Raw genomic sequence first — 11529 nt, 5'->3', positions numbered from 1 at the left:
AATTTATAAATTGTGCGATTTTTTTTTATACTTAGTTACATCATTTATTTTAAAATTATTTTCGAAGCCTATGTAAAAAAATAAAAGAAGTTATTGTTAACATTATTAATTCAGTGTTATTTGACTAAATCAAAATCAAGTTTTACAATATGTCAACCTAATTGTATAAGTTATAAAATTTGTAATAACCTCCTAATATATTTACGTCTGCGTGAAAATACTTTTTTTTTAAATGCAACCTACAATCTATTCCACATTTGCACAACAATTAGATGTGCATCAATTTTTATAAAAATCTTAAGCTATAACAATTTTACTACCTACATTATAATGTTATGTATAATTAAATTATAAAAAATAGCATACAACATTATATGGTTAGAAGGTTAGGTTACTTTTTTGCACATTGTCTTAAATGGAAAAATTAACATCGATTCATCCAACATAAACATCGATATAACTTATTTATTATTTACAATCGATGTCTTAACATGTAATTGTAAACGTCATATAATTGGAGAGATTGAAAAATGTATGCGAACGTCAATATTAAAATATGCAAGTGGCCTTCAGTGAAACGTGATAGGACGAAAGTGTCATTGTTGGCGGTTACATTAATTCATAATTTAATTATGTCGTTCTGTCAGTACTGTAAAAAGCGATAACCAGCATTGAATATTGATGGACGAAATTCAATAGAAGACTGATTAAGGCATTCACTAAATTTATGATTCACAAGAAAGTGCTACTCTTAATTTTTAAACATTTTATTCAAGATTTAATTCTTATTTTATTTTTGTTTTTACATAAATAAGCCATTATTATTCACTAAAAAGAGTAGGCCATGAAGTTATGTTTATAGTTAAAACTTGATTTTTTTTTAAACGTTATTATTATTAATCATTAACTAAATTAATTTATTAGTAAGTGTTTTTCTATTTTGTTACATAACTATGATTTTTTAATACCATGTTCTATATTGCAATGACTTAATTTTTTACTTTACTGACCTATACCAGAACTCGATTTATTGTATTCATTATTACAATTTATAATTTACCTAGCTATCTTAGAAACAAAAAAAATTTAAAAATAAACTGTGATTAGAGCTCAAGTAAATATTTGACTGGTATTATGTTTTAATTATTTACTTGGGATGACGTATTGAAGTTTACCTATTATATAGTATTTATTTTCTTAAATATGGATATTATTAGTTAACATTATTATGTTCACAAAACAATTTTAAATATTTAACTTAATTTAAATATAATACCATTTTTGATATACATACTACAAATCATCATTCATTAATAATTAACAATTGTAAATTATGAAAGCGATTGTATTCAATAGACTAATAGAGCATCTATGGGGTGTAAGTGCCTACAGGTACAGGAAAAAAAGGGCATAAGAACCTTTTTTTTTAAATTACCTATAACAACTATATAATTATATTATAATTATGAATAATTAATCCATACAAAACGTAAAAGTCCTATGACGTAACTTATTAAATCTCAAAACCATTTTTTATTTGATGTTCTAAGGTTATAATACAATTTATTTGAAATATTTGGTTTTTTGGTTTTCCAGAACAATTTAGTTTTAGATGCTTACCTACATCTTTTTACCTTCCAACCATTTTGTGTTAATCTATGTATTTAATAACATAATAATAAGTAATAACAGTTTATCAAAAATTGAAAACTCAGTGCTGATAAAATAAATATCAACATAATAATACATTATAATACAAAATATAATCATACTAGTATATCAATAAAGTATTCCTTACTTCGCAATGTTTGTATGTTATCAGAAGTAGCTGGCATAACACAAATTACAACTGTTAAAATTGTAATGGTTACTAAACTATGATTTATAAAAATCATTTTGATTTAATATAAGAAAATAATAAAAATTTTGAACTTTGAAGAGTTACTTGAGAACTTTGAACAAAAACTAAAATAAAATCAATATCTTAATTTCTTTTATAAGCGATCTGTTCCCATTGCCCCACTTAATACAAAGCAAATAATGTTCACAATAAGTTTTTTATTTATTTATTATACATGAGAATAATATTATTTTTCATTTGTAGCCGAACGTAACGATTTTAATTTTTTTGTTATAACATCTGATAAAATAATGTGTATTCAATGCAATGCTTACGTCGATTCAGTATCTAGGTTGGTCAAAAGAGGAGGGGGCTACATTTTTAGTTGTCTTAAATTTATATGAATACATTTCGAGGATACTCTTAGTCTCTATACAAATGAACAAATAGTATAAACAATGCCAGCTAATAGTTTTCACTGAGAAATATAAAATAATATAAGCTACAATATTTTTAAAAAAACAAATTTTATTTTATTTTTTAAACTAAAAAATATATCTATCATAGTATTATACTCTTTTAAGTTTTAGTCTTGATGTATGAAATTAAGTAAAAAATATTCTGTTACATTTGGAAAACGAAATCAGCTATTTACATAAATTGTTTGTACCTACAGCAATAATAAAACATGTGAAAGATACTATAGGCATTCAAAACATATGTATAATTTTTGATTTACGTGGCCTAGTAGAGTAGGTTGAATTACCTTTTGTTAAAATATAAGTAAAATGAAATAAAGCGTTGTTTTAACGTTATTTCTAAAAACTATTTACTTTTATCAAAATTTTAGCTTTATGCTGTTCTAAAACTATATAATTTTTTTATATTATTCACCTTTATATTGTGAGAATCCGGAGCTTTTTAGGGCTCCGTAAACCACCCACGACAAAAGGGGAACACTTTTGCCGTGACCCACGAGCCGCACCGCGTGATGACCCGAGGGCCAAGTCGGTGGAGCTCATAGGCTTTAAACACGCAACGGCAAGTGAATGCCGAAGATTTATTTAAAGGGAAAAATAATATTAAATAATAAGAATTGTATTAGGGTAATCACGTGGATATATTAAATTAGCATTATAAGTTAGAGTTGAGATTTGACATTATCAAAAATAATAATATTACCGTTTATAAGGATATAATAATTTTGGCATAACATGTGGTTAATTATGAATAATAATAATATGACCAGTCTTTTTAAAGAATATAATAAGTGGCGCATGGCAGTTACATAGTAATAATAATTTGGTGCATACTTTCCCGGCCCGCAGGGGGCCACACGCCATATCAATCATGGCGTGCCCTCGCAGGGTTACCGGGAAAGCGTGCTGGGCTTGTTAAAAGCCGAAAACGGGGGGGACATTAGATTTTGTAGGGACCCGCGTCTTGTGACGCTTCCCTGGCGCACAGGTTATACGGAACATGGATTTCGCATAACCTGTGGCCTACGTGCTGGTAAAGGGGGGACAGGGGAAATAGAAACATATTACGACATTGACGTGACTGCATGGCTGTTGTGGCTGGAGCAATTTTCGGCCGCCGCCCGGGCCCTCGTGGCTGACTTTAGCCCATCATGGTGTTTGACTGCAGGTGTCGAAATATGTTTACGGCAGTTGGCATGTACTCAGATGAGGTCGGTTGTTATGTGGATCAACCCGGTTGCCGCGTGGTCTGTGGGTTGGTCGTCGAACAGACGAGTGATTCGCAGTTGACCAGGCAGGTGAAAAAGCCGTGAGAAAGAATATGTGGACCAGGCAAGTAGACAGTCGGTGAAAGAAAAAGAATGATTTTTTGTGAATACGGAGACCCGGCGACGGCGGTGACTTGTTGCCGGCGGCGGAGCTTTCCGTTGTTGGTTGGGCAGGTCAGTGTCGTCGTTTCGTGGGATCTTACAATATTTCGGGGTGTACAGTATAATTGCCTGCGGGCCGCACCGGCGGACGCGACGAAAGCGCTGGAGGCGACGGGCGGCGGACAACTGCGGCACGTCGGCGACGAACACTGCATGGTGAAGGGGGGGAACGGGGAACATTAATTGCATAACACTGCGGTCATTTCTGCATTAGCGCGCGATAATCATAATAATTTATCAATAAGGTACGCTCATTAGTGGCAATATGGGTACAGGTATGTTTGTGATATAATAATATTAGTGCAAAAAATGCTGTGACGTTACAGAACCCCCCCAACAAATTGTTGAAGGTGTCTGCAAGGATGCCTGAAAACCATTTGTTGTAGAGTAAGAGAGCAGAATTTTTTGGGGATGACCACAGACTAGTAATTTGAGGGAATATAACGTTTTAATTAGGGATATAATATTATAGAGAACAAACATCTCATTACAGTATACATATTAATAATATAAGTGAAAGAATGATAATAATAGGTCGCAACCATCAATGAATAATAATAATTTAGATGATAATAGTAAGCATTACTATGATAATAATAATAAAACTTGCACCTGAGTGCCCAGGGCACGTTATATAATACAGAAACCCAGCACAGTATAATACAAATGCAAAAGAGAACACTATCAGTTTAATAATAATAAAAATCCTACACATGAGTGTATGTAACACATTATAATAATAAAAAAAAACCTACCAAATATAATTGCCTGACTAGTCCAGGGAGCGATGATGATACCACTAACCACTATATTCCTAACGGGGAACAATATAATAAAAAGAACACCTAACCAGGGGAAAAGGGAAATAGGGACTCTAGATCTGTCTATGCCTGAACTGGGGTCACGACAGAAATAGGTACGACCACACTATGGGGACGTAGTGTAGAAGGGACAAGACAAAAAAAATAAAAATATAACTATTGTGTACAGGCAAGGTATCAGTGACCTTACACTGCGTAAGTTACTCTGGACATTATTTTTACACACATGACAAGTCATGGTGGGACCTACCGGGGGAAAGGGGGGGGGGGGCTAACGAGAAAGTTCCTGCATGTTGTAGTGAAAGGGCGGTCAAGAGCGGAGTCTGGTGGCCCCTTTACTCCCAGAGGGAGTCGTCCCTCCAGATCATAGATATACACGACACAGTGAACCGCAGAGTGATCGACCCGGTCGCGCCTACACAAACACCTCCAGGGAAGCCAGCTTTTACACCAACCGCCCCGGACATGGGTAGACGCGAACTGCTGAGACCCGAAGGCTGCCGCACCTGATCGGTCCAAGGTCGTGTCCTCCCTGGTTCAGGATGTCACTACAACACCGGTTTTTTTACGAGAAGAGTGTCGCAGACTCTTTGCCGTGCAGAGAGTCCCTCTCTGCCAGACGGGGGTCCTACCGAGCTGGGGTGAAGGGGGGCCAACGAATTTAAAGAAAGTACTAGAGACAGAAAATAGGCGGAGTAAAAGGGGACGAGGGGGGGACAACGCGGAAAGTTCCGAATTAAATGACCCGGGATTGATTGTTTCCACAATCATGTTCGCAGCACATTTGTGTGCTTTAACACGACGCACACATAGTATCGGTGTCGATACCGACAGCATGTACTGGGTAACCCCCCATTTAGATGGAGTACGGAAAGCACAATTTGGGTCACCAATTTCGTATACAATTTAAGATGATAAAAAAAAAAAACATTGTTTGGTAAAATTATTAATTTTGAACAGTTTAAGTTACTGGGGGTATGTATGGTTTGAGTTGATTGACATTGTAAGTACCATGGGGCGTATCATCATCTGGGTTGACTAATTCATAGGCGTTGACATTTTTGACATTTTTTACTTTAAAGGGACCATCGTATAATAAGAAGAATTTAGATATTTTTTTGTCGATTTTATTACTGAGTTTGTGTGTTCGGGCTAAGACTAGATCATTTATTTTGAAAAAAGTGGGGTGGAGACGTTCTTGGTGATATTTTTTACGGTATTCGGATTTTGAGAGTTGTACTTCTTGGGCTAATATTAATTGTTTATTGAAATCTACAGGATAATTTTCGTGAGGGAATTGTATAAATTGAGTGATGGGATTGTGCTGATGACTTTGAAGAAAGAGGGCAGAGGGGGTGTGATGTGTCGATTCGTGGCGAATGTTATTTAATGTCCACTCTATGTAAGGTACATATCGGGGCCAGAGGGAATGTTGTTTATGGCAGTATGTGCGAAACATTCGGCCGAGTTCTCGCATGACACGCTCTGCGGGGTTTGATTGGGGATGGTATATACTGGTATGGGACACTTGTACGTTATATTTTTGAAGGGAGGTCTGCCAATATTTGCTTATGAATTGCCTACCGTGATCGGATACTATATTTTTTGGGATGCCGTAATTGGGGAAATAATCCGTGGTTAATTTTTTAATACATATTTTGCGTTGGCGCATCGGAGGGGATATAATTTTACAAAACGGGTGAAGTTATCTACAATGACGAATATATAGGAAAATTGAAAAATACCGGTAGGGAGGGGACCATAAAAATCGACTAATAATTTATCAAGGGGCTTATTTGAAAGAATGGGTTGTAACGGACCGGCAATGCGAGTGGTCTTCGGCTTGCACTTCTGACACAACTCACATGCCTGTACGATACAACGGACGGTTTTATTAAATGAGGGGAAATAACAAATATTTTTTAAAGTATGAGCAGTTTTAAGGGGACCAGTGTGGGCATAATAATAATGGAATAATAATACAACTTGTTTGACCAAGTGGTCAGGAATATAAAGGGACCAATGGGTGTGAGCTTTGGTTGTTCGAATAAATAAGGTGTCTTTTTTCAAAGTATAATATTGCTTCCAGGCTGGTGGGTGATTTGATTTTAATTTAAGAATGATATTTTTTAAGCGGGGGTCTTTTTGTTGTTCAGATGAGATATTGTTAAATATTGAAATAATGTCGGGAGGAATAGGTGGGGGGAGTGTATAATGTAGAATGCTGGGGGAGTCTTTGGGGGGTTGATCGTCGCGACCGAGGGGGTGTCTTGACAGGGTATCTATGGGATTGTCTTTCCCAGGACAGTGAATAATTTTGAGGTCAAACTCTTGGAGTGCAAGAGTCCAACGGGTGAGACGGGAGTTTTTTAATTTACAAGAGAATAGAAATGTTAAGGCTTTGTGGTCAGTATATAAATTGATTGGGTGGCCGAGAATATAAATTTTGAATTTCTGACAAGCAAACAGAATACCCAGCAGCTCTAGTTCAGTCACTGTGTAGTTCCTTTCGGCACCACACAGTGACCTACTTGCGAACGACAGGGTATTGCGTTGGCCCGCAGCGTCAATTTGGAAAAGTTCTGCTCCAAGTCCTATGTACGAGGCATCGGTTTGGATACAGAAGGGAATATTAAAATCGGGGTGGGTTAATGATATTTGAAGGGAGAAAGCAGTTTTTATTTTTTGGAAGTCTATTTTATTTTGTTCGGTGAATATCCAGGGGGTGTCTTTACAAATGAGATGGGAAAGGGGGTGTAATAGGGAAGCATGATTTTGGGAAAATTTACGGTAGAAATTACAAAAGCCGAAAAATGATTGGAGATCTTTTTTATTGCGGGGTTCGGGAAAATCTTGAAGGGCGTTGACTTTATCGGGGTCCATGATCATACCAGTAGGGGATATAAAGTGACCGAGGAATTTAATTTGTTTTTTTAAATTTTTTAAATTTTAGGGTGAGGCCTGCTTGGGAGATTTTATGAAAAATCCACTCTAGAGTCTCAAGGTGAGTTTCGAAAGAAGGGGAAGATAATAATATGTCGTCGACGTAAGTATGAATGTCATTAGGGGAGGGACAGGGGATAGTATAATTATTTAGGGCAGCTTCTAATCCTTTCCCAAAGGCTGCATTGGAAATATTTAACCCAAAAGGCACTACACAAAATTGGTAGGACCTTCCGTCGTAGAGGAAACTGGTGTACTGACGAACCGAGGGGTCGAGTGGGATTTGCCAATAGCCAGAGGAAAATTCAAGAGAAGAGAAAAAAGATTTATTATTAAATTTTGCTAGGATATCATCGATTGGGGGGGAAGCGTCTCGAGTGGGGAGAATAATAGTATTTAATTTGCGAGCGTCCAAGCATAAACGTAGTGTTCCGTCAGCTTTTATTACAGTAACGAGGGGATTGTTGTACGGGGAATCTGATCTTTCGATCACCCCCCACTTAATCATCTTATCAATTTCTTTTTGTACGGCGGGACGGCGAGAGAAAGGTACAGGATACGGTTTTATTTTGTAGGGGTCATGAGGTTTGATATTAAATTTATAAGAGAAGAAAGTGTGAAGGCCGGGTTTGTCTTTAAAAATGTGATCATATGTTTGAAGGAGGGAGGTCATTAATTGTTGTTGAGAGTCATTAAGGGGAAAGTCATTGAGAGCGATATTTTTTTCTGTTTCGAAAGGGAGATGGTTGTATTTTAAGTTTGAGGAGAATTCGGAGAGTAGAGGGAGGTCTTCTGAGATATTAATGTTTTTAAGTGAATTTACTAGGCTATTGGGGTCATGATCTGCAATTAATTTAAAAGGTATTTTATTTTTGAGTAAGGGGAGAGAGATTTCTTTGTTATTGTAGTCTATGATCACCCCGTTTTCAAGTAGCCAGTCGGTACCTAGAATTAAGGGTGTGGACAATTGGGGAACAACTAGAAATATACCATGTGTTTTATAATTTTGAACATAAAAATTTAAATAGATTTGAGATTTTATTTTAATTGTTTTGTGACTGAGTGCTGTGGTCAAGAGAATGCCTGTGAGGGGAAAGAGGGGAATCGTATTTGGGTCAGAATTTTGATTTAATATTTTAAAAAGGTCTTCAGAGATAGCAGAGACAGTTGCGCCAGAATCTAAGAGAGCATTGTGAGATTTATTAAAGAGAATGATGGGAATTTCGGGACGGTAATTTGGAGGAGGTGTTTGTTGGAAATCGGGGAAAAAAACTAATGGTTGGGTGAGTATTGACATATTATGAGGATTGATCTTAGAGGGGGACACAGTGCACATCCTCGCGTGCATGGTCGGACCTAGTTTTCCGGAGGAGGGGTAGTGGTAGGGGGAGTGGGGGCGGACTGACCATGAGAATTATATTGAGGGCGTTGGTAGTTATTTTGACGGGGGGGATATCTATTTTGTTGATTGGGGCCAGAAGAATTGTTGAGTGAATTTCGATTTTGGTAAGAGGGGGCATTTTGATTATTTTGGGCGTTTGGAGGGGAGTGAGCTTGCTGAATGTGGGAGAGTTGTTGAACGAGTTCATTGGTGGTGGTGATGCGGAGACCTCTGAGGGCAATGGAAATGTTAAAGGTGAAGTGGGAAGTGATCTGGTCAACCATTTCGGCCTGATCGATAGGTGGCTGCAGGAACCGGGCCTTGCTGATCCAATCCATTGCGTGCTTCTGCAGAGATGATGAGTCTCTGTGGAAGTAGGGGCGATAGAGTTCGTTTCGGATTGCGCGCTGTTGATTGGGTGACCAGAACTGATTACGGAACAATACTAAAAAATCTTGATAATTTGTAGGGGGGGGAAGTAGAGTGGTATACCAGAGACGGGCACCTTCGATGAATTTAGACTTTATATAATTAATTTTGACATTATCGGGGACTGGGGGCTGGGTAAGAAAATATTGTTCGGCCTGTTCAATGAACTCCTCAGGATGAACTGGAATGAGTTGACCATCATAGGGGGAAAGCTTTGCAGAATCGAGGCTAATGCCAGTGCTGTTGGAAAGGGTGGTACTATTTACTGTGGACATGGTTTGATTAGGAAATGATATATTATAATTAGGGACGGAAAAACTAGAAGTATTGGAGGGGATAGTGGATTGTGTTGGAATAGGATGGGCGACAGTAGTGGAAGTTAAGATACTATTGAAGGAAACTTGAGGTATTGATTGAGAACAGGTGGGGACGATTGGGGGGGGGGGGCAATGAGAGGGACGGAATGTTGAAATTTATTTTCCAAAGCAGCTAGCCTGGCACTTTGACCTTCGACAAGGCTGATCCTATCTCCGAGGGCTCTGACGGTGTCACTAAGCGCGCGTTGGGAATTGGTTGCACATTTTTGGGATTCTTGGGTCCGCTGTTGTTGTTGGGAGTTTTCGTTTTGTATGGCAATGAGGTCTTGATTAACGGAGGATTGGAACTTTGAGAACTTAGCGTTGACTTCGGCGTCATTATCATCGATTCGAATACACAGTTCATCAAGGCGCGGGTCGAGTTCGGCGAACTTCCGGGAGACATTGTCTAGCTGAGTGTTGAACGTATCAGACATGTTGGCTACTAATTGAGCTAGCGACTCTAAAGAGAGGGGGGGGTTTCTACAAGGGATTGATTGGTCTCTTCAGTTGCTGACATGGTGATATCAAAATCAGTGGCAGGAAGTATGGGGGAGGGGTAATAATTGGAGGGGTTGAACCTATCAGGCTGTTTGGTCCGGCGTTGACCAGCGCTATGCATGGATCAGTCTCAAATAAATACCAGAGTGTTTCAATATTGGGGACGTTGGTTTAAGAACCGGCTAACTTAGTGGGCAGAGCACAAAAAAAAAAAAAAATTTGTAATAATTAAAGTAATAGAATAGGGAAATGTTCTAAAATATTTTATAATGATAATTTTTAAAGTTGTTTAATAGTGAACAGAACCTTTTAGGAGATTTAATTAATAAAATAATATAATGATAAAGAAAATATCAAGAAACCAAAGTAAAGGTGACTTAATAAAATAATAATAAATTTTTTTTTTTTTTTAAATAATATTAATTTGAGTAATATAACAATAGGGGAACATATGGGAAAATATTAAATAGTTATATTAAAGTAATTATAAAGTGGAAAATTGTTGCTAAACAATAAGGTGGATATACTGGTCCAAGTATTAAAATAATACTATACAATAAACCTCCTTATGCGTAGCACCAATAAGAATATAATAAGAATAGAATAGTAATAATAATAAGTGATAATTAACTTAAATGTGATCACAGTAACAGTGAAATACTAAAAGTATTAATAAGAAAATATTTAAATAGTTGTGCACTAAGCGTACAAGAACGATTAATTTAATATTAATAATAAAAATGTAATATAGATTGTTATACTACAAGGTAAATAATATAGGGGAAAATTAATTTTAATTTAACAAAATAATAATTAACTATAACAGGTTATACTAAGGGAAATATAATATTTTAATATATAAGTTAACTAAATGTCCTAAGACAGATAATAATAATAAATTTAATATGAATATAATAACGTTGAGACAGTCAACAAGAAATAGATTTAGTTTGTAATTTATAATATATAGTAATGGGGCCCTAAGCAGGACCGAGCTCCCTAGCCTTTAAACTACCTAGCAGCACGTCAGTCGTTTTACACAATAAGAAGAGAATAGCAATAATAATAGTGAACACTACAGGGGAAAATTTTAATTGATCATAATAGGGAAGCGCTTTAATAATTTATAGGGAAACATCTTAAAATTTTTTTTTTCTTAGGGAAACAATTTTAGTATTTAATTTATATAGTGAAAGCAACATAATAATTTTTTGTAGGGAAGTAACTTAATGATTTTTTGATAAAATAAACAATTTAATAGAGAGGAAACAATTTAATATTTTTGGTAATTTAATTTTAATTAGCTTTTTGCAAGAGAAATGAAATAGTTAGATCTTTTTTTAGTATTA

The sequence above is a fragment of the Diuraphis noxia genome, unplaced genomic scaffold, assembly GCF_037042655.1.
Source record: "Diuraphis noxia isolate RWA-SAM2 unplaced genomic scaffold, SU_Dnox_SAM2 contig0003, whole genome shotgun sequence".
NCBI classification, from domain to species: Eukaryota; Metazoa; Arthropoda; class Insecta; order Hemiptera; family Aphididae; genus Diuraphis; species Diuraphis noxia.
The sequence above is the reverse complement of the archived record's forward strand: the minus strand, read 5'-3'. Positions refer to the sequence as shown.